A 26,151-nucleotide genomic window follows, 5' to 3' on the forward strand; every position below is an offset into this window, starting at 1 on the left:
CATAGCAAGCCCGTCTCACGTGTTATGCCTCAACTCTAAACTATGCAAATATTGTCATCGTCAAATACGTTCTTCTTTCTCTTATGTCAACCACTTACCTGGCTGACAGATTTCTGGCATATTTGCAAGCAGTGCATTGCTTTCCATGGCTTCCTCTCTTCCACTTTCTCCTTTGAAGATGGTATCAGCTCTTTCAATCATCCATCTCATTTCAGCCTCGCGTGGTCAAATACTCATTTTCCAAATTACTCATTGCTTGGCTCCCTTAATTCAGAATGACTGATGACATCCAATCCTTGGTCTCCATTCTCTCTCCTCTGCAGAACAGAGTTCCATCTTCTGCTCAGTCCTGATACCTTCCTTTACTCAGTCAGTTTCACATCATCTTATGTCAAATCCTACATCCAATTGTGATCCATTGTATGCTTCCTTGGTTTTCATTCTCTTCCTATGTCAGTCCTTCATCTGCTTGCCCTTTCGGTTTCACCATCAATATATGTCCCCAACCCCATCCCACTTTTTCCCTCCACATAGCATTCTGTCATTCATTTCCTGAAAGAGTCGAGACATCTGTATTTAAAAGAAAGTAAAATGATCTGTGAACAGTTACAAGATGTATCGGCCAAAAGAGAAAGTTTGAAACGAGCACTGTGCATGATTTATGAGAGAAAAAAGTTCACGTTGCATTGATCCAAAGTCAAAGGGATTGTTGTAAAGAGTTTAATTCAATTAACACTCAAACATATCATGAACATCCAACAAAAGCACCATGCCTCATACCTGTGCAAGGTACCCAATTTCCCAAAACTTGTCCAAGCATTCACAGAATCAACTCTGTAATTCTGTCCTCACTGTGTTTTCAATGCATTGGACATTTAACCTCAGAGCAAGGAATTGCTTTTACATTGCTATCAACAACCGCTTCCTCCCTGCTCTATCTCCTCCACATAGCTAGAATCAAATTAACCCCATCAGTGATGTGAGATCAATTTGTTATGAGTGATTGTTATGCAAGTGCAATCGTTTCAGGTTCTCATTTGATCGATTTTACGGTGTTTCATGAAGATAGATTCTGAAGTTGTGCGATGGTTTAAGAACTTATTATCTGGGACGCAAAGCAAATGTTTTAGATACAATTATGCATTCAAGTAACGTGAGCCAGAAGCAGAATAAACATGACTTCACATCAGTAATCACGATAAACATAAGTGAATGAAAAGGCCAATGGATGATCCTTCACTTTTGATGTTGACAATAAATTGTGTGCGTTTCCTCGCAACATGGTGCAGAGGTAGCACGCTTGTCCCATCCCATCTGCAACATCTATTGTACATATAAAAGAGACTGAGTTTCTTTGTCTGTAACACTTCATTCTAAATTTCTCCTCTGTCATACAATGGTATGATTGGAAAGGTAATAATACATTTACCTGGTTGGAGAGCTAATAATCAATTTATTTGGTTGGAAAGCTAATAATCAATTTACCTGAAATAAAAATTTGTACGTTAAATCACAAAGTTGCCTGTTTTAAAAGACCATGTTCCTCAGATTGAGGAATAAGAGGCGGGACTCGAGCTTTAATGTAGCGGTTCCAACGGCAACATTTATTTTTCTATGACAGCACAAAACCTTTACAAGGAAATGGGAGAGAAGCACACAAACAACCACAGCCACAGCAACAACAATTACAGTATGTGCTACAAGAGATCCTTTTGCGCATGTTTTACTTCATTTCACATCCTCACTGACACTCAATGATAGACATGCAATATGTTTGTGAAGTGCAACAGGCTGTTTATTATTCCCGCGCTTTCGAAGAAAAGCGGGAATATTGTGATTGTCTCCGCCGTCCGTACATCCGTACGTCCGTCTGTCTTACCCTGTAACTCCTCCTACACCGTTTGAAATAGGAATTTGAAACTTTGGGACATAGTAGATATATGTATGGGGAAGTGCACAACACTGTCGGATTTTTGATATGACCCTGAGGGGCCGGGCCAGAGGGGTTGGGGTCATGGGGGTCGATTAAAAAAAATTGTCATAGCTTTTTAAATCAAACATATTCATGAGTTATACATTTAACAACATATTTTTTTAAACACATGATGATCAGGGTAGGGTGCTTGGAGGGTAGGGGATGCTTAGCAGAAAGGGAGTCAAATTAGCTCCTCCTACACCGTTTGAGATAGGAACTTGAAACTTTGGGACATAGTAGATACAGTATATGTATGGGGAAGTGCACAACACCGTCGGATTTTTGATATGACCCCTAGTGGCCGGGCCAGAGGGGGTGGGGTCATGGGGGCTGATTTTTTTTCAGTTTATTTACCATTGTACATGGTAAATTATTATATAAGGAACTTACTTATGTGGCCCCCATGAGTGACAAACAGTCACAGGTTTTACTGTATTTATCTAATTGATTATGAATAATTATAATTAATATTATACACAGTTCATTCCTACGATTAAATTGATGCACAGTTCTATATTGCTGGACAGTGTTAAGTTAATGTTTCATGAAATGTTGACATGCTTGCAATGACTTCTGATTTAGTAAACATAGTAAGTCTTTGGTCATAAAGCACATCAAATAGAAAAGAATAGTCAATCCATTTTGAAAGATAAAATTTTACCTAGCGTTAATGGGACAAAGCAGGGCACGTGGGAATATGCGATGGTGTGCCATCGACAACGTATTTCTAGTTGATTAAAACTGTCAGTGAAGTGACAGGAAGCATGCCTAGTACCAATGAATGAAAGCCAACGTTGGAAACAAATGAAATTCTGGAATAGCTGCCACAAAATGTTGGAGAGATGATATAAACAAGAAAACTTCGTTATCAAACAAACCTAATGCATGGTATACCAAATGGAAAAAAATAGAAAGTTATTTCCTACATGTGAGTTTAAAAACGCAGCAGGTGTTTTCAAGTGGAGGTATAAAGGTTACACTGTTCCTTTTTCATCCTGTAGAGAATTGAGCAAACTGTTTATTATCTTATGCTTCCAACTTTCACCCTTAAAGTGTAATGCATGATCATAGCATAAATAGCACAACACTCTAAAGTGACAGCAAAGTCAAAGGAAAGACTGATTGGTCATACCTTTTTGAATGCAACCTCGAGGCTCGTGGAAGAGCAAGGTGATGGACTGTAGACAGGCAGCATACTGACAGTGGGGCAGCAGCTTGAGAATTGGGGTGAAAGTGAGTTGAGATGGTGGTGCACTGCCAACTTGAACATCTGTCGTGAAGAGTGTAATTGAACAGACTCAATGAGGTGGTTCCTTAAATGAGAGAGAAGAAGAAGAAAAAAAAGGTTGGAGGGTGGTGAAAATGAAAAAAAAGGTTTCCTTTTGCTTTATCATGTTTACTTGTTCAGGACTCAAAACAGTTATAACAGAAAAATCTGTTGAGGATTTGGCAATACAGAAGATTTCAAAACCTGAGATTGTAGTGAATGGTGCAGAATATCAATATATATATATATATATATATATATATATATATATATATATATATATATATATATATATATATATATATATATATATATATATATATATATATATATATATATATCTCTCTCGTTATAAGTTTGCACTTACTGTAGTTCCAACTTCAATCAATCCTCTTCAATCAAGTACCAGTACTGTATGGTCTTGTCGTTTACCAGTGCTTCAGCTTATGTAAAGAAACAACTTTCTGCTGTGCATACAAATTTTCCATGTTTTGGATTTGCTCCACATACAAGTTGATCCTGTAGCTGCTTCTTTCACCTCCTCAAAGCAAAAATTTCTGAACTAGATTTGTCATGTTTTTCTGTTATGTTTTTGTCACTGTGTTGCCGGTTGTTTTTTTGTCCAATTTGCTTTGTTAAATCGTCCCTTGTTGTGTTGTATTCTCAAATTCCTCTGTGTTGCTCTCGGTCTGCTCGTCGGATAGCCGACGTGAAAATTCTGTCCGTTTTGACACCAGTTCCTCATTCTACTTCTTTTTTTTCCCCAAGTATTATCCTTTCTGCCCCTTCAATGTCATCCTATTTACCCTCCTCAATTCAAAAAATATATAAAAACAAACAAAAACTAGAAGGGCACTCTTCGACGTCACAAGATATGCCTCTGCCCACATTATTACATCATTACACATATTTGTACCAAGTTTGGTTTAAATCCCTGAGCACATTCAAAATATTAAATAATTCTGGCTGCCAGACCATGCGTCCGATCATGTTGAAATTTAATACATATATTCCCCATGACTACTAGATCATAATTTTGACCATTGATTGATGAAGCAAGCAGTTCAAGAGAGCGATTTAAAAAAAAAGATTTTCATTCTTTATTATCTCTATCTCCAATTTGACAAAAGGAGCAGTGGAGAGAGAGAGGGGGAGGGGGAGGGGGAGGGAATAACCAACAGCAGAGTTGAGGGACAAGATAGAGGAAAACTTGGAGAAACAGTGGATGTGTGGAGGAATGGTGGGGGAGGGGCAGGAAAGGATGCATGGGGTGGACAAGGTGGATACAGAGGAAACTCTCAGGATGGAAAACCTGGAAATTTGGAAGGAGAGCTTGGGGTAGGGTTAACAAGGGTCGAAAAGATCATGGTTTTGGATTTTGGATGATGCGATAAGGTCATGAACAGCTGTTTTGAATACCTGGAGGGAAAAATGATATTGAAGGGAATGTGGAAGCTGGTTCTACAGGTGCAAAAGAGGAATGAATGAGTGGAGGTGAGCAGTCATTCTGGATTCAGGTATTTTCACCAGAATGTGGTTGATGGTGGACCTTATGCACCCTGCAGAAATATGGGGGAGACAAAGCACGGAAAGAGCAGTGTGGAGAGAGAGAGAGAGAGAGAGAGAGAGAGAGAAAGAGAGAGAGAGAGAGAGAGAGAGAGAGAGAGAGAGAGAGAGAGAGAGAGAGAGAGAGAGAGAGAGAGAGAGAGAGAGAGAGAGAGACAGGAGGTGGAAGAAGAAAGAGAAACCACCGACCTGTCTGTGATTGGAAAGTGATAGGCCCATAGACTCAACTTCAGCACAGATATTCCAATGATCTTGAAGGCCTTGGTTTTCATGGCATCAAGCTGAATAAAGGGGTGAGGCAGGGGAGCTAGCCCAGAGGGGAGAGCAGTACTCCATGAAGCTGTGGATGAAAGCCTTGTGAGTGGATAGGAGTTCAGGTATGCCAAGGAAGGACTTTGTATGATGGAGGATGCCCAGTCGGAAACTGGCTATGGAGGCCAACTTTCAAATATGGTTTGCCCCAGAATTGTAGATTGTAAGTCACTCGATGTGTAAAATATTACCCATGAAGTGAGGAAATGGCTTGGCTCAATGAGTCTACCGAGTTGGCCAATTGAAATATGAGGAGCATTAAATAATTAATGGTCAATCCTTAAGAGTTTACAAATGAAAAAGTATGGATTATAGCCAGTGTACAATATGACAATTCATGCTGTTAAATGGGAAAATGCAAGAATGGCTGTTGAATTATTTCCTTTCTCATGGGCTGGTTATGATGACTAGCTTCCAATCCAGATAAAAATAAATCCCACTCACATTCAAATGCAATGATGTGTGTAAATGAAGTCCAGCCAATTAACAATTCCTCACGTCTCTGCAGCAGTTCGTGAAGAAGATGTGTCCCAGGGCATCAAGCTGCCACCACCCCCAAATTGTTGTCAGCGAAAGTAAGTAGTAAAAGCTCGCTCGCTGAAGCCGCAGCCGTTCACCAAACTGACGAAAACCACCTCTCTCAACCATCCTGATGATGAAAATTAAAGCTTACGACGAAACACCACTGTGCCACATGACTTTCGACAAAACGAAATGCCTGCCAGAAAAAGCATACGAGCTACCAACATGTCATGATGACCAGCAATCCTTTTGTACTGGCTTTTTTACATCCCCTGCGTCGATTGGCTCTTTCTGGCAGGATGCAAATAATTGGCGACTAGAGTTCATATGTTTACTCCATTAAAAATATTCACAAAATAAAAACAAGCAGTCATAGACTGGTACTTATGAAATCGTCAACTTGACCTCTGACCTTGTCTAATAAAAGCTGTCTCTGGAGAAGGTAGCGACGCAAACCAGAAGTTTCTACGATGATTCTGTATCAAACCATCAAAAATCGTAACGTCGACCGAAGCAAAAATCTCCATTTCTCCACGCAATTATTTTATATTATTTTATCAAAGTCACAAAACCGTAGTATTCGGCCATCCACCAACAATCTTTACATAATCCGACGACTTAGCGAGTCAGGCATGCGACGATAACCTTTATTGGGATTAAAAAAATGACTTTTAAACACCATCTTTATCGAAAACACCGTCAGCGCGCACACGCAAAACCTTTACGTGACTCAACGACACGTCTGCTCGAGCGCGCTGCATCACGTGACGACCCATGACGCATCGAGTGAAATATTTTTTATACAATCTTAAAACGTCTCCAAAACATCCGATTTTTACCAGAATTTTGACAACCGAGTTTTAAGCGTCCGAAGCGATCGCAAAAACCCAAGACAAAATTAAAATCGAAGTTAAAACGAACTCGTAACGTTGAGCGAAGCAAAAATACTCCATTTCTCCACACAAAACCTTAACGTCACTCAACGACGCGTCTGCTCGAGCGCACTGCATCATGGGACGACCCGTGACGCGTCGAGTGAAATATTTTTATACAATCTTAAAACGTCTCCAAAACATCCGATTTTTACCAGAATTTCGACAACCGAGTTTTAAGCGTCCTAAGCGATCGCAAAAACCGAAGAAAAAATTAAAATCGAAGTTAAAACGAACTCGTAACGTCGAGCGAAGCAAAAATACTCCATTTCTCCACATGAATTTACAGAATTATGTTTGACCTCACTGTGACCTTGACCTTTGACCGATTTTGACCAAAATCTAATCAGCGCTAGCCATCACCCTCCTGAATCACGGGGTGTAATTTGACATTGGTAGCTTCTTCTGTTCTCAAGTTATCTATCCCAAACCATCAAAAATCGAATATTTGACCTCACTGTGACTTTGACCTTTGACCGATTTTGACCAAAATCTAATCAGCACAAGTCATCACCCTCGTGAATCATGTAGTGTAAATTGACATTGGTAGCTTCTTCCGTTCTCGAGTTATCTATCCCAAACCTTCAAAAATCGAATATTTGACCTCACTGTGACCTTGACCTTTGACCGATTTTGACTAAAATCTAATCAGCACAAGCCTTCCCCCTCCTGAATCACGTGGTCTAATTTGACATTAGTAGCTTCTTCCGTTCTTGAGTTATCGTGCCTACAAACAAACAAACAGAAACGGAAGGCATCAATATACTTACGAAATCTTTAGATTTCGTAAGGAACAAGCAGTCATAGACTGGTACTTACGAAATCGTCCACTTGACCTCTGACCTTGTTCAATAAAAGCTGTCTCTAGAGAAGGTAGCGACGCAAACTAGAAGTTTCTACGATGATTCTGTACCAAACCATCAAAAATCAAATGTTTTGGATGTTTGACCTCACTGTGACCTTGACCAAAATGTAATCAGCGCTAGCCACCACCCTCCTGAATCACGTGGTCTAATTTGACATTGGTAGCTTCTTCCGTTCTCGAGTTATCTGTACCAAACCATCAAAAATCGAATATTTGACCTCACTGTGACCTTGACCTTTGACAGATTTTGACCAAAATATAATCAGCACTACCCATCACCCTCCCGAATCACATGGTGTAATTTGACATTGGTAGCTTCTTTCTGTTCGAGTTATCTTGCCTACAAACAAACACACAAACACACAAACAAACACACAAACAAACAAACACACAAACAGAGGACGGAAGTCATCAATATACTTAAGAAATCTTTAGATTTCGTAAGTAATAAGCAGTCATAGACTGGTACTTATGAAATCGTCAACTTGACCTCTGACGTTGTCAAATAAAAGCTGTCTCTAGAGAAGGTAGCGACGCATACCAGAAGTTTATACGATGAATCTGTGCCAAACCATCAAAAATCATAACGTCGACCGAAGAAAAAATCTCCATTTCTCCACGCAATTATTTTATATTATTTTATCAAAGTCACAAAACCGTAATATTCGGCCATCCACCAACAATCTTTACATAATCCGACGGCTCAGCGAGTCAGGCATGCGACGATAACCTTTATTGGGATAAAAAAATGACTTCTAAACACCACCTTTATCGAAAACACCGTCAGAGCGCACACGCACAACCATACATGAGTCAACGATGCGTCTGCTCGAGCGCACTGCATCACGTGACGACCCGTGACGCGTGAGTGAAATATTTTTATACAATCTTAAAACGTCTCCAAAACATCCGATTTTTACCAGAATTTCGACAACCGAGTTTTAAGCGTCCTAAGCAATCGCAAAAACCGAAGACGTAAGCTTGGTTTTTACAAACGTAAGCTTTTTTCATAAATAGTGTAATAATGCTTTTTTCAACCCGGGAATGCATTAAAATCAAGTTGGAAAGGAGTAAAATCAAGTAGGAAGGTTCAATATGCACCTTGAAGCAAGTATTTGTATTGACGTAAACAGGATTTTCTGTGGTGTGGGAGAAGTAATACGGCGGATGGAGCGCTTCCGGTGGATTCAAGACTGCCCGACCAATTAACGTTAGGTACCCTATCCATTTAGTACAGAGGTCAGTGTGTCATCCTCTCATCTCGTTCACTTTCCTCTTGTATTTCTTTTTGCTTGTCGATTCTTCACTGAACTCATTTATTTTTCATTCAAATAAAAATGCCAGTGTTTTCCTTCCTGTAAAATCGGTCACATTCTCATCTTATTTTACTGTGATTGACCCCAAGTCAAATCCCATATATAGTGTGTCCATTTATCCAATGTCTACTAATGCCCTTATATTTCATGGAAAAGTACACTGAACTGTCTGTCTCCTAATGTCCTTGCCCTGCTTGTGATGTACAAGTTCATCTAAAATATTGCAGGAAAATAAACTGAAAAAGGAGAGGTTGTTGGAAGAATAGATGCTGGAGAATTATACTCCCTAAACCCTGATGGGCTTCGTTTATAGTGTCTGCTCAAAGTTTGGAAAGTCGGTGGTTTTCATTTTGACCATGGAAGTCACATCAAATACTTCAAGAATGGTATGTACTGCTTCATTGTCTGACACTCTGCATTTAGAGGATAGAGCATGGACAACCCCTTTGCAAATCAATATAAAAATGCCTTGAGAATCCTGAAAGAAGAAGAAAAAAAGGGACATTTTCAGGAACAAGAAAACTTACCGTCCAACGCCAAACAAAACTTTGCCGCATTGATGGGTATGCTAACACATCCACACTGCGCAGAAGCAACGTGCTTAGCGAATGGCCAAATCAAATGAAGCTATGTTCAAACAGAAAACACAGCTTCCCCACAGGCAAAATCTGTCTTCTGTCAGTCTATTAACACCTGTTTCCTTTTCCAATTCATATCTCACCTGGGAACTGACCATGGGCCAAAACGGTTCATGCACGTGAGAAGGCAGGAATCAGATGACGTCTTTTGAGAAATTAAGGTTTCTTTGAAACACAGGATTACAAAAACGGAGCATCTTGGGACAAGAGGGAGACTGAAACCATGAATAAAGAGGAAAAATAAATGCGCACTTAACGACAGGATTATAAAACTAGGGTGCCACAAACACCCAACCACAATCACTTTCAAAGGGGGGTGGGTGGGGGGCAGGCAAGGTCTTAAATGATATGAGAGTGGATGCAGTACCAGCATTCACAGTACAGGAATGATGGAGGCATGGGCCAGTTCCACAACCATGGCACAAAAGAGACAGACGATGGCCAGGACGAGAGAGACAAACAGACAGACAGAGACAGACAGCCCAACAGCCCAACTCCAACTGACTTCTGACTGCAACTGACTTGCTATCATCATGTGTGGCACCATTTATTATCTCCCCCATGGCCAGACCCACAGTGCCCGAGCATCCTTCATTCCCAGCCTGGCTCCCCTGATCGTGCAGCACGCAGTTGGCACTGCGGTCACAACTCACATGCCAGCTGGCATCATGGTGCCCCCAGAACAATCGTTCAGCATAAGGGGTTAAAGCCACAAACTGACACTGACACAGACATAGCCATAACCATCCTGTTCATACCCCTCTCCATACCTTGCCTGGTTTAGAAAGAGGAAATGTGAGGATTACACCTTCCTGTCTAATCTCTCTTTCAACTATACTGCTTCTCATAGCATACATAAGAACAGGATAACTTCACTATAACGCGTCTGGTTACAGAAAATGTTCTAACCTAGATAGACCACACTAACTTAACATGCTACCAAATTTGTGCCTCGTCCTATATTATGGAACAATATATATGATTTGATACATCTGGAGAACCCAGCTTTGAAAATGATGAAATATTAAAGCAGGAATGTGACAAGCATTCCGACTAGTGTTATTTAATAAGAAGGCAAACGATGTGGAAATTAGTTCCTCTGAAATGGGTGTCATTTTAGAGAATAGACAAGAGAAAATTATCTGCATTTGGCCACTCTCTGATATTGTCGTGTCATTCATCAGGCCTTGATTCACAGGGGAATGTGTGGAAACATCACATTACTTTGACAAGGTTATCCTTGGTTTATTGAGGAGATGCAATCTGTTAACCTGACGATGTTGAAAACATTCAGGAAGAGAAAAATCATGCTCTTCTTGTTGCTTTTCAACTTCATCGATGTTTTGTCACAAAGGTGCTGTAATGAACCTGCAGTGCTGATTGCATAGAAGATTCCCTTTAAGAGCAGGCAGCTGATGAGCTGCACAACCATCACATGGACTCTGAGAGGAGCCTTCTGCACCTCATGCATGGTTGGAGAATTTAATTGTTTATTAAGAAGACAGCACCTCTGCATAGCTATTGTTCTCTCTTTGTGTACTGCAATAAATTTCAAACAAATTCCAAGAGCAAGCAGGGAACTAACGAAAGAAAACCATGAAGATGTCAAAAGAGGTACTGTATATTCCAAGGTAATTATCTGTTTCTCCTTGCTTCCGATTGTGCATGATTGTATAAGTTTTCACCATTGCAGTTACAATTAAACTTTTGGAATCCAGGGTAGTGTTTTGAAAGAGGTTGAATAGGTTATCGGCATACACATTTCATCTCTTCTCATTTATTTCAAATCATTTTGTCGTTTCTGGAAAGATCAAGGTCAGTGGCCTCTGCGCATTATGGCACCTCTCATCTGGCCTAGCACTCTTTCTTCTCAGCTAATCATGCATTCACAGTCCTTTGAGGCCACATGCATTTATCAACCAACCCACACCTTGTCACTTCCTCGAGGTTCAAGCTATCTGCTCACTTCCATTCAGTTGGTCCACCTTTTTCCCCATCTGTAGAAATGTTTCTGTCAGTAATCTCACCTTTTCATCCAGTGCTTGAAGCCAGCAGCTCACTGCCATCCAATGTTATCCCTCATTACCTCCGCCACCGAAGGTGGATGGAGGTTATGTTTTCACGCGTCTTTCTGTTTGTGACTTACGAAATCTAAAGATTTCGTAAGTATATTGACGACTTCTGTCCTCTGTTTGTGTGTTTGTTTGTTTATGTGTTTGTTTGTGTGTGTTTGTTACTTACGAAATCTAAAGATTTCGTAAGTATATTGATGCCTTCCGTTTCTGTTTGTTTGTTTGTTTGTAGGCACGATAACTCGAAAACGGAAGAAGCTACCAATGTCAAATTAAACCACGTGATTCAGGAGGGTGATGGCTAGTGTTGATTAGATTTTGGTCAAAATCGGTCAAAGGTCAAGGTCACAGTGAGGTCAAATATTCGATTTTTGATGGTTTGGTACAGATAACTTGAGAACGGAAGAAGCTACCAATGTCAAATTACACCACGTGATTCAGGAGGGTGGTGGCTAGTGCTGATTAGATTTTGGTCAAAATCGGTCAAAGGTAAAGGTCACAGTGAGGTCAAACATCCAAAACATTTGATTTTTGATGGTTTGGTACAGAATCATCTTAGAAACTTCTGGTTTGCGTCGCTACCTTCTCTCGAGACAGCTTTTATTAGACAAGGTCAGTGGTCAAGTTGACGATTTCGTAAGTACCAGTCTATGACTGCTTGTTTATTTGTTTGTTTGAAGGCACGATAACTCGAGAACGGAAGAACCGACCAATGTCAAATTACACCACGTAATTCAGGAGGGTGATGGCGAGCACTGATTCGATTTTGGTCAAAATCGGTCAAAGGTCAAGGTCACAGTGAGGTCAAACATTCGATTTTTGATGGTTTTGTACAGAATCATCGTAGAAACTTCTGGTTTGTGTCGCTACCTTCTCTAGAGACAGCTTTTATAAGACAAGGTCAGAGGTCAAGTTGACGATTTCGTAAGTACCAGTCAATGACTGCTTGTTAGTTTGTCAGCACGATAACTCAAAAATGGAAGAAGCTACCAATGTCAAATTACACCATGTGATTCAGGAGGGTGATGACTAGTGCTGGTTAGATTTTGGTCAAAATCGGTCAAAGGTCAAGGTCACAGTGAGGTCAAATATTCGATTTTTGATGGTTTGGTACAGATAACTTGAGAACGGAAGAAGCTACCAATGTCAAATTACACCACGTGATTCAGGAGGGTGGTGGCTAGTGCTGATTAGATTTTGGTCAAAATCGGTCAAAGGTAAAGGTCACAGTGAGGTCAAACATCCAAAACATTTGATTTTTGATGGTTTGGTACAGAATCATCTTAGAAACTTCTGGTTTGCGTCGCTACCTTCTCTCGAGACAGCTTTTATTAGACAAGGTCAGTGGTCAAGTTGACGATTTCGTAAGTACCAGTCTATGACTGCTTGTTTATTTGTTTGTTTGAAGGCACGATAACTCGAGAACGGAAGAACCGACCAATGTCAAATTACACCACGTAATTCAGGAGGGTGATGGCGTGCACTGATTCGATTTTGGTCAAAATCGGTCAAAGGTCAAGGTCACAGTGAGGTCAAACATTCGATTTTTGATGGTTTTGTACAGAATCATCATAGAAACTTCTGGTTTGTGTCGCTACCTTCTCTAGAGACAGCTTTTATAAGACAAGGTCAGAGGTCAAGTTGACGATTTCGTAAGTACCAGTCAATGACTGCTTGTTAGTTTGTCAGCACGATAACTCAAAAATGGAAGAAGCTACCAATGTCAAATTACACCATGTGATTCAGGAGGGTGATGACTAGTGCTGGTTAGATTTTGGTCAAAATCGGTCAAAGGTCAAGGTCACAGTGAGGTCAAACATCCAAAACATTCGATTTTTGATGGTTTTATAAAGAATCATCGTAGAAACTTCTGATTTGCGTCGCTGCCTTCTCTAGTGACAGCTTTTATTTGACAAGGTCAGAGGTCAAGTTGACGATTTCGTAAGTACCAGTCTATGACTGCTTGTTTGTTTGTTTGTCTGTCTGTGAGCAGGCTATCTCAAAAAGTTGTGCAAGGATTTGGACGAAATTTGGGAGACAGGTTGGGTGTGTGATAAGGACGAACTGATTCGTTTTTGGTGAAGATCCAAATCCGGATCCAGACAATAGAATTTTTAAAGTGATTCTTCATCATTGTGAGTTTGGTCCATAAACGATATATGGCTTGATATCCCAATAAATTATGGATGGATAAGGACGAAACGTGGTGGACAGGTTGGGTGTGTGGCAAAGACGAATTGATTCGATTTTGGTGTAGATACAAATCCGGATCCAGATACGAGAATTTTTTAATTTTATAAAGTGATTCTTCACCGTTGAGAGATAGGGCCGAAAGCGATATACAGCAAGATATTTCAAAAAGCTTTTGACGAGTTATGACAAAACGAGGTGGATGAGTTGGTCAGATGACAAGAACAAGCCAATTAGAGTTTGACCAAGGTCCAGATACACATCCAGTCTATCAGTTGGATACAAAACGAAAACTGTTCACTGTTCATATATTCTCGTTTCACTGTTCAACAAACCAAGTGGTGTTGTTTCTACATACAATCATCATACCATCGTAATCTGCATTTCCCTGACCTGATAGCTCCCCACCACTCGATATCAAAATTCTAACCTTATGTTATTTAACTCCCATATGAACTTTACTATCTGCATGGGAAAAAAAACTGATATAGGAAGATTTCCTTCATGGATGGAACTAGGGGTAGTTCGGAGAGTCAATGTGAGTTTGTAACCATCCTAAAGAAAAGAAATACACTTATCAAGAGATTAAGGCCCGGTCACACCTTGACGTTTTAGCCAACGTATGCCGATTTTTGAATTTTTTTTCTAAAATGCTGGCACACGTTGAATACGTTATGGGTAAGTTTTGATAACATTGAGAGCACGCTGAAAAACACTGCCATACGTCGTTGTACGTTGGCTTTAAACGTTGTACTTTTTGGTTGTCCTCAAATTTTTTCATGCTTGAAATTTCACAACGTATGCCGGCGTATGACTCACACGTTCCGCTACGCTGGCCACAAGTTGTATGCACGGTCTGCGATCGTTGACAGACGTCAACACATGCTACTTGTAAGTTAATCATAAGTTGAGACACGCCGAGGTAATGTTTAGCGTACCCGAAACTTATTTCCAACCTATGATTAACGTGTTGTTGGCACGTTACGCGATCGTTGCCACACATCGACAGACGTTACTTTTAAGTTACTCATAGGCTGAAAGACGTCGGTATAATGGATCGTCCGTGCGTCAGCGTCCACGGCCACGGCCAGGACACTTATTTGCAGCATTCTTCAAACTTTTCTTCGGCATGACGAGGATGTTCACACTTCGATGTCTAGCTTGGCTATGATTCCAATTGTCCATCGGCAGCGTCTATTTAAAATAGTTGAGTTTGAGCGTTTTAACACGTTCAGAAGAAACACTTCAAATTTCCAAACCCCAGCGTCAAAAAACAAAGGCGAGTGACAGCAATTTAAATCGTTCATTGTAAACAATGAAAATAGCTGAGTGGTACCGTTTAAAAGTCGTTGAGTGTAAAAAAAAAATCCAATTGTTGAGCGCAAGCGTCTACTTTCAAAAGTGGAGTTTGAGCGATTTCGCACGTTCAATATAAACGATTAAAATTTCCGAGCGCCCGCGTCAAAAAACAAAGGCGAGTGACAGCAATTTAAATTGTTCATTGTAAACAATGAAAATAGCTGAGTGGTACCGTTTAAAAGTCGTTGAGTGTAAAAAAAATCCAATTGTTGAGCGCAAGCGTCTACTTTCAATAGTGGAGATGCAGCCATTTAAATCGTTAAGTTTATCATTTAAATCGTTAAATCGTTAAACGCAAGGACGATCCATCATAACCCACACCCTCCCCCTCACACTCACCTACTACTGCCAACATGAACAAACTACTACTAATACTAATACTGATACTGATACTGATACTGTTACTGCTGACATGGACATCGACTCAAAAAGGACTCGAAAACAACGTTGGGTTCCCCTTTTATGAGCACCATTTTTATATAACAATTCCCAAAACCGCTGGGAACACGTCTTTATATGGCAGTTGTAAGCTAGAAACACGTTAATTTATTTTTTTTGTCGACCGGAAGACGTCATTGGAATACGTCTACATACGTCGATGTGTGTTGGGACTACGTAAAGAATTGGTTCAAAGCACATCAAACATATAATAAGTTAGAAATAAGTTTCGCGTAAAAAAGACATTACCGCGACGTGTTTCGACTTATGAGTAGTTTATAAGTAGCCTTTGTGGACGTGTGTAAGCGTCCACATATCGTGTGTAAAACTTATCCCCATCGCATGCGGAGCGTGTGTCATACGCCGAGTACGTCGTAAAATTTTGAACGTGTTTAAAATTTCTTGACGTACTCGACTTACTACGACGTATGATAGCGTACTTTAGCGTTGTACTCACGTATACCAAACTTACTCATACCGTATTTGACGTGCCCCAACGTTTTAGACACATTTTTCTTAGGCCGGCATACGTTGGCAAGATCGCCAAGGTGTGACCGCGATGTTGACACTTCCATTTCTACGGCAGTTATGATTCGAATCGTTGTGCGTCAGCCTTTTAATAGGCTACGTCACGACATCGTCGGCGATGCGTGCAACGCGCTATGCCTAAGTTAGACTATCGTTGGGCATCGGTTGTGTAGGCCGACAACAGGTTCAGCATTCGTTGGTATAAGTTATCTATAACACAACGAAACGTTCTGTGTCCGTTACCAATGCGTTATACATAAGACCAAGTCGCTATGAATACGTCCGAATCTTTAAAAAAAAACATCAAAAGTTCAACGTAAGCCAGCGTTTTAGATACATTTTAATACGTTGCCATCGCTGGCTAAAACGTCAAGGTGTGACCGGGCCTTAAAGAAGAATAATAATGATAAAAAGAATATTAACCAACTGCCATCCGCATGACCTACTACCACTGCCATCCCCCCTCTTGCCCCCTCCCTGGTGACTGCTAGAGAGAGTGGTGATTCTAGTTGATAAAATCCAACATAATTTGCTTTCTTACAAACCCTATGCTATTTGTGTACCACATCCCCCAATTCCTAATTTTCCCCCATTTTTTTTTTATATGCAAAGTCAAGGCTCGTGGAAGAGCTAGAACAGTAAGGACCAGAAGAAATAGAGTAAAAAGAACACACTGGAAAAATGGAACCACACCAACAACAAGGGAGAAGGGCAGAACAAAGGGATTCTTGGAGGAAGAAAATGACATGGGAAGCAGTGGGGGACAAAAGGGTGTGAACAAGCTGGATACAGCTCAAATACTATAGCTGGAGGCAGAAGGGGGAAAAGGGGAGGAAACTGAAATGCAACAAAAATATAAAGAGTGTGAGGGAGAGAGAAGAAAACACTCTAGCTCTTTGATGAGCCTTGACCATGCTCTTTAGTTCCACTCTCGAAAACACTCTCACTCTTTTGTTCCACTCTTGCTCTTCCACAAGCCTCAACCATGTACCAAATATCAAAAAACACAATAACCTGGAAAGGAATGGGTGTGCTTGGGGAAGGTTAATAAGGGTATAAGCGATTACGAGCAAGCTTCAGGATGAAGTGATGACCGGAGAGTGAAGTGATTAGCCATTCCGTAGCCCTAGAGGGAATAATGAGATTGAACAGACTGAGGAAGTTGGCTCCACAAGTGGAGAAGAGGAACAAATGAGCTGATATATGCAGACAGCCTGGATTTTGGGAGTTTCACAAGAAATGAGTTACTGGCAGATTATGTGCACCCTGCTGAATATGAAGGAACGGGCAGAGGGTGCAAACCAGAAAGGTGTGAGAAAACAGAGGACACAACAATTTCTGTGATTGAAAAGTAACACGACCCAAAGACTCAGCTTTAGTGAGGCAACTTAGCCAAATATAGCATAACAATTGTGCATTTTGTTAGGAAAGCACCAAATTTGGCACACTAGTAGCCTATCATATTATGAACAGATTTCGATATTGGGCCATCTCAAATTCAGCCGCTGATGGCTGTGGCGGCCATTTTCCACTGCCATCAAAAATTTTGAGATGGCCCAACATCAAAATCTGTTCATAATATGATAGGCTACTAGTGTGCCAAATTTGGTGCTTTACTCACAAAATGTACAATTGTTATGCGAAGTTTCCCCACAACTTCATCATGGGAGATTGTAATGATTTTTAAGGCCTTAGTTTCGAAAGCATCAAGACGTGCAACATGTAAGACAGGGGTCTCAGCTGAAAGGGGAGAACGATATGATATCAAACTGCAGAAAAAGGTCCTATAAGTTGATTAAAATTTAGATTTGCCAAGGAAATACTTTGCACGAAGGATGGCAGCTGATGTTGGTGGTTAACCTGGAAATATGGTTTGCCAAAGGAAAATCAAGGATGATGGTTCGGCCCAAAAGTTTGAATGACTGAACTTCAAGAAGTTTGTGAAGGAAGTTGATCGGATGGTTTGCCAGACAGTCTTCTTGGATAAACACACCGAGAGTGTGGGATCTGTCAGAGTTGAAAGGCATTCCCAGTCTTGGACCAGCTCCTGATTGTATCAATTTTAAGGTAAATATCACGAATATGTGATGTCTTTGCCAATAATGCAGATTCATTTCTGTTCTGCAGCTCTTTTTTGTTCATAATAAGATACATTGCTGGAGAGCTATAAGGAAAGCCCAACTTTATCAGTCATGTTTGTAATTTGTGATGACTGTTTTTTTTCTCTCTTCTTTCAAATCTCTGTGATTAAACAAAAAGAGGTTTTTGGTGAATGAGAAACCAACTGAGGCTGCCATCCACAGATGCACTAATATTTGTGGGACTCATAGAGTTTACAAAGTTAATTTCAGCGGTTTTTCATCCTTAATGCATATTCTTGTAAAACTCGGAGGTCATAATCATGTGTAAGTCTTGAATAACGATCGTTTTTGATCATTTTATTGGTCGTCTACCGACATGACAACTATCAATCACTAAGCAGCTGAATGGACAAATGTGTGCGATGGTGCTTGAGACAGACGTTAAATGATGCTTGGGTGTTGGCATCATTTCAGCTTGGACTAAATCAGGTTTGACTGGTAAGGGCTGTTGCACAAATTTTTTCATTCCCATCTCAGTCATGGCACACACCTGTAAATAGACACCATAATCTTGTTAGCATGATGCCAGGAGCATCTGAGCCTGCTCGTGGAGATGAGGCATTAGCTTCATGCTGACCTGCATTCACTTGTTCCCCTTGTTGTTTTCTCTGGAAATGCCTCCCTGAGCGTTTGCTCCCATGCTCTTCGTAACCGTTCTTTAGGATTTCATCCCATTGCGACCGCATGTCTTCTTCCACAGCTACATATGAGTATCTGTTGTCATTAATCTCCTGCACTTCCTCCTTGATACCATCTACAACCTCTGGACTGCTGTCGATGTGTCTTCCTGTGTCCCTATTCACGTGTTATCCACTCCTATTTTGTTGGTTTCTTGGACCTTCCACCTTTAGATGTTCCATATCAGTCTATATGCCTGGTGTTTGTTGTTTTAATGGTTTGGGTGGTGGACTTGGGATCCTAGGATCCTGAGTTCAAATCCCCCTCGGCTGTTAGGGTTAGGGTTATCCCCAAATAACAGTTCAAATCCCCAAATACCAGGTGGGGTGGACTCTGCCTGTCATCCTTCCGAAGTTGGCAAAATGAGTGCCAGCTTGCCGGTATCCTGTGTCGCAGTGGTGACCCGTCCAGGATTGTGCCCACCAGCCAAGGAGACTGCTTAGGCAGCACCAACGCCCTGCACAGAGTATGGTCCCAATGGATGGATGGATGGATATCAGTTTTGAACTGCCCTGTCTGAAAAAAAGTAAAAACTTCAAGGAAAAGTTATCCAACCTGTAAGTGTGAAGGTGATTGCGAAACAATTGCATGTTAAAACACCCACCAATCAAATAACCACACTGGTGTCGTCCTTGTTTGTGCTTCTAATGTGAAATAATGCTGGCAGTGAGCTTGCGAGTGAACATGGCTTGTGCAAAACAACCTTGTGTGGGACATGCATCACCAGGACCTCATTACGATGCAACAGAGAAGGGCTGTAACTTGCTGAAGGAAGCATTCATGCAGCAATTCCTGCCGTATATTAGTCCTCCCAAATAGGTTGTGTGTTCATGAAGTCATCTTGTAATTATATGGTTATTTATTGCTTGCACTATGTAGAAATGTGTGTGTTCAGGTCAATATCGTACAGAGTATAATCAGCTCGGTACCTAATTTATTATATGTAAGACTTTTGTATTTGCTTCCTATCAAAATGTAAAATCAAAATGTAATGTGATGAGTACACCCACATGGAAATGAGCCGAGTGAATTCCTTATGGAATGAAGCTCCACTTGAAGTGGTGGAATGTCTACTTGTTTTGGTGCAAACACAAACTAGACATCTGCGATCCCAAAGCGATCACCAAGGGTAAGCCTTTCCCGATCTGGGGAGGCATACCCGTGGCGATCGCCCATGACTTGCCCGCGATCCATTGATGGGCATATTACATACATATATATATATATATATATATATATATATATATATATATATATATATATATATATATATATAATAGGGTCTCAAGGGGTCTGAAGGTATTGAGGGATGAAAGGGGTTTAAAGGATGTAAATGTCAAACCGAATCTAAAGGATATTCAAGGGTTTTCAAAGGTCGAAGCTAAGGGTCTCAACAGTCAAAAGGATCGAAAGGTTTAAAAGGTACATTCCAATAAGTTACAACTATAGTCGACTGTCTAACATCTTTTAAGGGAATCTGGGGTCGAATTAGCCTTAAGATCTAATGGATCTTAAAGGAGCCAATACAATTAAGGAGTGTAAATGCCTAAAGGGTCTGCACAGTCTAAAGGTTCTCGGGGTCTAAAGGACATAAGAGGTCAAAGGGTTAAAGGGATCTCAATGTGTCAAAATGCCTTTAGTGTCGAAAGTGTCTGAAAAGGTAAAAGATGTCTTAAGGGTTTTAGTGGGTCCTGAGGGTCTTAAGTGCCTTGGGCTTATCAAGGGTCTTGGAGGCTTTTCGAGTCTGAAGGGTCTTAGGGGTCTTGAGTGGACTTATGGGTCTTGGAGATCTTATGGGTCTTTGGGGTGTTGAGGGCACTTATGGGTATTGGGGGACTTGGGGATCTTGGAGGTCTTTGGGGGATTACAAGGACCTTAAGGTTTTTGAGGGTCTTGGAGGTATTAGGGGTCTATAGGGTCTCAAGGGGGAAAAGGATATTAAAGACTAATGTTGTCGAAAGGGTGTTCAAACGTCGAAGGGGTCTCAGCGGTTTCAGGTGTCGAAAGATTTAAAAGGTACATTCCAAATTAATAGACATACATGTTGTCAGAATGCAACTGACGTTCAAACAGAAAGTAATTGAGAAACATATAGTCACAAAGCTTGACTGATGGACAGACCGTGTTTTTTTATATTTATGTATCTGATAATCTTCTACAATAATAAATGTGTGTGTGTGTGTGTGTGTGTGTGTGTGTGTGTGTGTGTGTGTGTGTGTGTGTGTGTGTGTGTAGGGGGGTATGCTGAACTCTCCCCCAATCCCCCCTCCCACCGCCCATCAAAAGCAATCAATTTTTTCACATGTATTGAGGTTTATATAACCGGAGATGTGGTCTCAGAATGTGGGATCACCAGATATTCCTCGGACCAGAGCTGATGTTCACCGCAGTGATCAACATGGAACTGATTTGGACCATTTAGTTTGTTCTCGTGGTGGATACTTGATGATTAAAAAATCATCATCGGAGATGCTTCTTTCTTCTGTCCGAACTATCCATCAGCCAAGAAGTGGAATGGTATCCCAAGTATCAGATAATTATCCAGTCACTAACATTCTGTTTGAATTTGGCACTCGGTCTGTGTTTTCAAGATTCAAGAACATGCTTCTTGACTGTCGGAATTCTCCAGGGCAGACAAACGGCATCACATGTGTTGGAGAAGAAATCGATGTTGTAAATTATCGATATATTTATTCATATGTAACCTGTGGCTGCTTGGCTGCCGCATTTTGTGGGAGCACAGATAGCTGCTTTAAAAAAAACAAAACGTTTGCATACCATTTAGAGGCTCGTGTAAGATCTAAAGGCCCGGTCACACCTTGACGTTTTAGCCAGCGATGGCAACGTATTAAAATGTATGCAAAACGCTGGCTTACGTTGAACTTTTGATGTTTTTTTTTAAAGATTCGGACGTATTCATAGCGACTTGGTCTTATGTATAACGCATTGGTAACGGACACAGAACGTTTCGTTGTGTTTTAGATAACTTATACCAACGAATGCTGACCCTGTTGTCGGCCTACACAACCGATGCCCAACGATAGTCTAACTTAGGCATAGCGCGTTGCACGCATCGCCGACGATGTCGTGACGTAGCCTATTAAAAGGCTGATGCACAACGATTCGAATTATAACTGCCGTAGAAATGGAAGTGACAACATCGCGGTCACACCTTGGCGATCTTGCCAGCGTATGCCGACCTAAGAAAAATGTGTCTAAAACGTTGGGGCACGTCAAATACGGTATGAGTAAGTTTGGTATACGTGAGTAGAACGCTAAAGTACGCTATCATACGTCGTAGTAAGTAGAGTACGTCAAGAAATTTTAAACATGTTCAAAATTTTACGACGTACTCGGCGTATGACACACGTTCCGCATGCGATGGGGATAAGTTTTACACACGATATGCGGACGCTTACACACGTCCACAAAGGCTACTTATAAGCTACTCATAAGTCGAAACACGTCGCGGTAATGTCTTTTTTACGCGAAACTTATTTCTAACTTATGTTTGACGTGCTTTGAACCAATTCTTTACGTAGTCCCAACACACATCGACGTATGTAGACATATTCCAATGACGTCTTCCGGTCGACAAAAAAAATAAATGAACGTGTTTCTAGCTTACAACTGCCATATAAAGACGTGTTCCCAGCGGTTTTGGGAATTGGTATATTAAAATGCTGCTCATAAAAGGGGAACCCAAGTGTTTTCGAGTCCTTTTTGAGTCGATGTCCATGTCAGCAGTAACAGTATCAGTATCAGTATTAGTATTAGTATTAGTAGTAGTTTGTTAATGTTGGCAGTAGTAGGTGAGTGTGAGGGGGAGGGTGTGGGTTATGATGGATCGTCCTTGCGTTTAACGATTTAACGATTTAAATGATAAACTCAACGATTTAAATGGCTGCATCTCCACTATTGAAAGTAGACGCTTGCGCTCAACAATTGGATTTTTTTTACACTCAACGACTTTTAAACGGTACCACTCAGCTATTTTCATTGTTTACAATGAACGATTTAAATTGCTGTCACTCGCCTTTGTTTTTTGACGCTGAGGTTTTGAAATTTGAAGCGTTTCTTCTGAACGTGTTAAAATGCTCAAACTCGACTATTTTAAATAGACGCTGCCGATGGACAATTGGAATCATAGCCAAGCTAGACATCGAAGTGTGAACATCCTCGTCATGCCGAAGAAAAGTTTGAAGAATGCTGCAAATAAGTGTCCTGGCCGTGGCCGTGGACGCTGACGCACGGACGATCCATTATACCGACGTCTTTCAGCCTATGAGTAACTTAAAAGTAACGTCTGTCGATGTGTGGCAACGATCACGTAACGTGCCAACAACACGTTAATCATAGGTTAGAAATAAGTTTCGGGTACGCTAAACATTACCTCGGCGTGTCTCAACTTATGATTAACTTACAAGTAGCATGTGTTGACGTCTGTCAACGATCGCAGACCGTGCATACAACTTGTGGCCAGCGTAGCGGAACGTGTGAGTCATACGCCGGCATACGTCGTGAAATTTCAAGCATGAAAAAATTTGAGGACAACCAAAAAGTACGTTTAAAGCCAGCGTACAACGACGTATGGCAGTGTTTTTCAGCGTGCTCTCAATGTTATTAAAACTTACCCATAACGTATTCAACGTGTGCCAGCGTTTTAGAAAAAAAATTCAAAAATCGGCATACGTTGGCTAAAACGTCAAGGTGTGACCGGGCCTTGAAGCGCATTAACATGGCCTGGAATTGCACCCACCTACGAGCGGATATTTTTCTTATTTTCTGTGAATTTTCATTTATGCAGAAACTGCTGAAGGAGAAGAAATTAGAATTAGCTAGGATATTATCTCATACATGTCGTTATGTAGATGACATTTGTGTGGTTAACTAAATTTTTTTGATAGGCAACTTCACAATATTTATCCAGATAGCCCGATTGTAAAAAGTAGTGGTATGATTGAACAGTTGCTCCATATCTGGATGCATTGGTTCAAGTTGGACAGAATGGTTTTAGTACAAGTGTATATCATAAAGTTCATGATTTCAGTTTCCCTGTAGTTTTGTACATCTTTACATGTAGCAATGTACCAATTAAAATGGGTTACAATGTCTTTTCATCTCATCCACTGAGATTTGCAAGAATATGTCCAGTAAAGGATGATTTTGTGGAATGTGCTGAGAAGGTTTTTTCCATCATGTTAAACTGAGGATATTTGGCTGATTGTTTGATCAGGTCTTGTGAGAATGTTTTTCGACTCCATCATCACCTTTTATTTAAGTTTGGTTGGTTTTCGTGTAAACAAGTTTCGATTGCATTGCATTTGATATAATAATAATAAATTAATTATTTTAGGGAGGTAAATTCTTTAATTAATATTATTTATTAAACATATGTAAAATTATTATGTATGCCCCGGCTAGAATAGGTGTACCATATCCCTGTGTGTCGTAAGAGGCGACCAGGGTTGCGTCAGGAAGGGCATCCGGCATAAAAACCTATGCCAAATCATTATGCGGACAACAAAACGAATTTCCATGCCGGATCGGTCGAGGCCCAGGTTAGCGAAATGGAGATGGTTGATCCGCTGTGGCGACCCCTAACGGGAGCTAGCCGAAAGAAGAAGAAGAAGAAGATATAAAATTATTATACTTTCAAATAAATACCTCCATTATTTAACATTATATTGATGTATAATGTTAATTGAATGTATAAAAACGTCCTTAATATAACGTTATATAATGGAGGTATTTATATGAAAGTATTATATATATATATATATATATATATATATATATATATATATATATATATATATATATATATATATATATATATATATATATATATATATATATATATATATATATATATATATATATACCGGGCGTAGTGGCGCGCGCCTGTAATCCGGCTACTCGGAGGCTTGGGTTGGAGGATCGCTTGAGGATGGGAGCTCTGTGCTGGACCGCGCTATGAGAGGCTGCAAGGCAGCCAGGAATCATGGCGAAACCCAATCCTTATCCCTGTGTCGTAAGAGGTGACCAGGGTTGCGTCAGGAAGGGCATCTGGCGTAAAACCTGTGCCAAATCAGTATGTGGATCATAACGGATGATCCGCTGTGGCGACCCCTAATGGGAGCAGCCGAAAGACGAACAACATATATATATATATATATATATATATATATATATATATATATATATATATATATATATATATATATATATATATATATATATATATATATATATATATATATATATACTGTATATATGTATGATTTATAAATAAGCATGACATGTAATTTCTTGGTGGTTGTTAAGATATGCCGTGTAGCATGTTAAAATCGATTGTTCTTGACAATTGGAAGATTTGAATGACACTTTTAGTCTGTGATTAGATGGAGGCGCTGTGTAATTGACATGTCTCCAAGATAAAGTGTTTATCAATTAATATATTATCATAGAAAGTGGTGTATGATTAAAGTTATTTATATGAAGTAATACTTTTAATGCAAGTAATAATTAAATAAGTTTCAATAAGGATATTGCATTGATGTGTTGACTGACTGTTTGGATACAACTTTGAGGTTGTGGGTCTATTGATGTTGAGTAATCTACTGATGTGGACCTGTGACCGGGGTTGTGAATCCGCCGTTTTGAGAGGTTCTGGGCTGAAAGGATCGAAACCTCGATGAAAAATGGGCCCAGCTGATTATCCAGGCAGTTGGGAAATCAGTCAATTGCTTCAGAGTTAAGGTTGTAACTTCAAATAAAATAGCTTTTGTAAGTACTTACCAGCACATTGTGTGTGTGTGTGTGTGTGTGTGTGTGTGTGTGTGTGTGTGTGTGTGTGTGTGTGTGTGTGTGTGTGTGTGTGTGTGTGTGTGTGTGTGTGTGTGTGTGTGTGTGTGTGTGTGTGTTATGTCTGGCTGACTATGGTGCAGTAATTGGTCTTTATTTTGATTGAGATTGCACATTCTTTGACAGCCCTTCTTCTCCTCAACCTCTCGAGAGTTGTATAGTGGGGGAGGGGTTTGGCTGGAGGATAGTATGAGGGGAGGGGAAGGGAAGGCATTGTGAGGGGAGGGTCCATCCGGATGGAGAAAGAGGGGTGGAAGAGCGAGGAGGTAGGGAGACTGAAGAGGGGTGGGGAGCATGGAAGGAGGTCGTGCAAGGAGGAGTGCTGGGGGAGTGAGGAGGGTGGGGAAAGGGAAGGCAACATAAGTGGACGGGAAAAAAAGTGTGAGGGGCAGAGAAGGCAGTGTGAGGGAACCACCCCCCTCAACACTTATCTCCTCCAAAGCCCCTTCCCTCCTCCCACTCCCCCCCTTCTCTTCACTCCCACC

Source organism: Eptatretus burgeri, chromosome 3 (genome assembly GCF_056783735.1).
Source record: "Eptatretus burgeri isolate ZD-2024b chromosome 3, Ebu_testis_v1, whole genome shotgun sequence".
Taxonomy (NCBI): domain Eukaryota; kingdom Metazoa; phylum Chordata; class Myxini; order Myxiniformes; family Myxinidae; genus Eptatretus; species Eptatretus burgeri.